Here is a 2,818-nt window from a genome sequence, read left to right on the forward strand (position 1 = left end):
TTTTGAGAGAACGATTTCGGGAGCAGTTTAAGAAGGAATCACAGATAAAGTTTGTAAAGAAACATTAGAAAATCAATGAAAGAATCCCTGCAGGAATCACTAAAAGAATTTCAGGAGAAATCTATGAAAAAAATTAGAGAAAGTCCAGTTCATTTTTCTTTATTTTTCATTCCTCATTCATCATTCAAATCTATTTAGAAGTTTCTTAAAAGTTTCAAGTGAGCAAACAATAAGTAGTAATTGCATCCGTGCTTTCGATTTTTGCAGGGTAGCCATCTTTGGATTTGCTTATATATGTATGTCCTTAAGGGATGCCTCCAGGAGTGTCATCATTGATTTTTTTTTCAGAAGATGTGTAGTCATGTTTTTGTTACGCGGGGTATACGTATTGCGTAAAAAAAAACACAGTTCAAAATTCAAAAAACCGCGTAATAATAGTCTCACCATCTCACCACTCTCTCGACGAATAATGCAAAAAGCGATGAAAAAAATTGTACGGCCGCTTAACCGCGTAAATAGAAACCGTGTAAACAAAAGACCTGAATGTATCGAGAATTCCGATAGGAGTTCCTCCAGGGATTACTCCAGCAGTTCCTTCAGAGATTCTTTCAGAAGGATTCGCCTTCTGGAAATCCATCAGTGATTTATCCAGAAGATTCTTCAGAGATTTTTATAGGCAGTTCTTCAGAGATTAGTTTAGGAGTTCCTTCAGGTATTTCTTCTGAAGTTCCTTCAGAATTTCCTTTAATTCCTTCAGAGATCCCGCCAGAAGATCCTTCAGGAATTCCTCTAGAATTCTAATCAGGATGTCTCCTGGCGTTCCTTTAGGAATCTCTTTGAGAGTTCCCTCAGTGATCGCTCTAGGAACATCAAAGGTTTCTTAAGGAGTTCCTTTTGGAATCGAGGAATTTCTTCAGGAATCGCTCCTTGAATTCCTTTAGGGACTCCTCGTGGAATTCCTTCAGCAATTGCCTCCGAAATTCTTTCATAAATTTCAGTAGGAGTTCCTACAAGGATTCCTCCAGGAATTATTTCAGAAATTTCTCCTGGAATACCTTCTATGATCCCTCCTGGAATTACTTCAATGATCTCTGCTCAGATTCCCTCGGAGATTCCTCTTGGAATTCCTATGGGATGCTTCATGGAGATTTTTCAGAGATTCTTCAAGGAGTTCTTTTAGGAATTTCTCTGGGAGTTCCTTCAGGTATTTCTACAAAGTTCCTCAATGGATTGATCGAGGAGGTCCTTCGAGAATTTCTACTAGAAGTTTTTTCATGAATCTTCCCAGTACAATGATACATATTGCCCTTTACTGGCATTTTATCAGATTTGCTGGTATGTCTGAAACATACTAAAAAAAACTTATAATTAGAAGGCACAAAATGTTGCTAATTCGCAAATTGAGAGATGGAATTTGTGAAAAAAATCGCGTTCTGGTGGGGTTCGAACCCACGACTCCGTATTCGCTAGACCGGCGCTTTAACCAACTAAGCCACATAACAGGTAATGATTCTGTAGTGGGCTCAAACGGGAGTGTGTTGTGGATTGGCATCTAAGCCGAAAGAGGGATGGGTTTGTGAAAAAGGTGTGTTCACAGTGTGGCTTCGGAGCCAGTTTGGTTTTTCTATTTTGCAGAATCATTACCTGTTCTGTGGCTTACCAAAACGCGATTTTTTTTTCAAAAATTTCATCTCTCAATTTGTCAATTAGCAACATTTCGTGCCTTCTAATTACAAGTTTTTCCAGTATCTCCCCAATAGGATTCAGGGATGCCTCAAGCCAGGTGTTTAATCAGACATACCTTCAGTGTTCCCTCAGCTATTCCAATATAACTTTCCTGAGGTATTCTTCCAGAACTTCCTTCAGCGATTCTTTCAGAAGGATTCATGGATGCCTCCTGGAGATCCATCAGGAATTCCTTCAGAAGCTCCTTCAGAAATTCCTGCAGGAGGGCCTTCAGAAATCTGAAGTTTCTTCAGAAATATCCAACAGGAGTTCCTACAAGAATATCAGATGTTCCTTCAATATTATTCCGGAAATTCCTTCTAAAGTTGCTTCTGAAGTTCCTTATCAGTTTTTTGGAGTAGCTCCTTTAAGGATTCTTTCTAATGTTCTTCCAAAGATTTTTCCAGGAAGATTCATGGATGCCTCCAGGAGTTACAGGGGATAGACAAGATGATCGGGACAGGCAAAATTTTTACTTTTCAAAAAATGGCCAACTAGCTGTAACTTTTTTAAAAGTGCATCAAATATTCTCAAAATAATAAATATATAATATAATAAATTTAATTGCTATACTTTTTTTTCTTATAAACAATTTCAAGTTAAGTCAAATGATTTTCAAAGTTTATTATATGAATAATCAATGCTCAACATTTCATTACATTTGGTCAATGGAATCCGGATACGTAACAGTTCAAAGTTGGCTCTAGGATAATTATGCGTTTTTTTAGAATCTTTCTGACTCCCCGATCTTCCCCGAATTTGGACCATTGATAGACAACTAGTTGACCAACTTGTAGTAAAATTTTGAGTAATTTTGATGCACTTTTCAAAAAGTTACAACTAGTTGACTATTTTTTGTCTATTCCTGTACGTCAGATAATAATATTTATTATTTCAGGTAAAATCAGGTAATTGGTCAACTATATAATTAATTATATTTAAATTACATGATACATGGGATTTTGGGAGGGGTAGTCTAAGGAAGCCAAATGAACTGGTTTCTGGACAAATGTTCGTGGGGTGGCCAGACTTTGTCACGAGATAACAACCATCGTGTTGTCTTCCGAAGGTTTCCAGTGAATTTAGCTTACCC

This window comes from Aedes albopictus, chromosome 3 (assembly GCF_035046485.1).
Source record: "Aedes albopictus strain Foshan chromosome 3, AalbF5, whole genome shotgun sequence".
Lineage (NCBI taxonomy): Eukaryota > Metazoa > Arthropoda > Insecta > Diptera > Culicidae > Aedes > Aedes albopictus.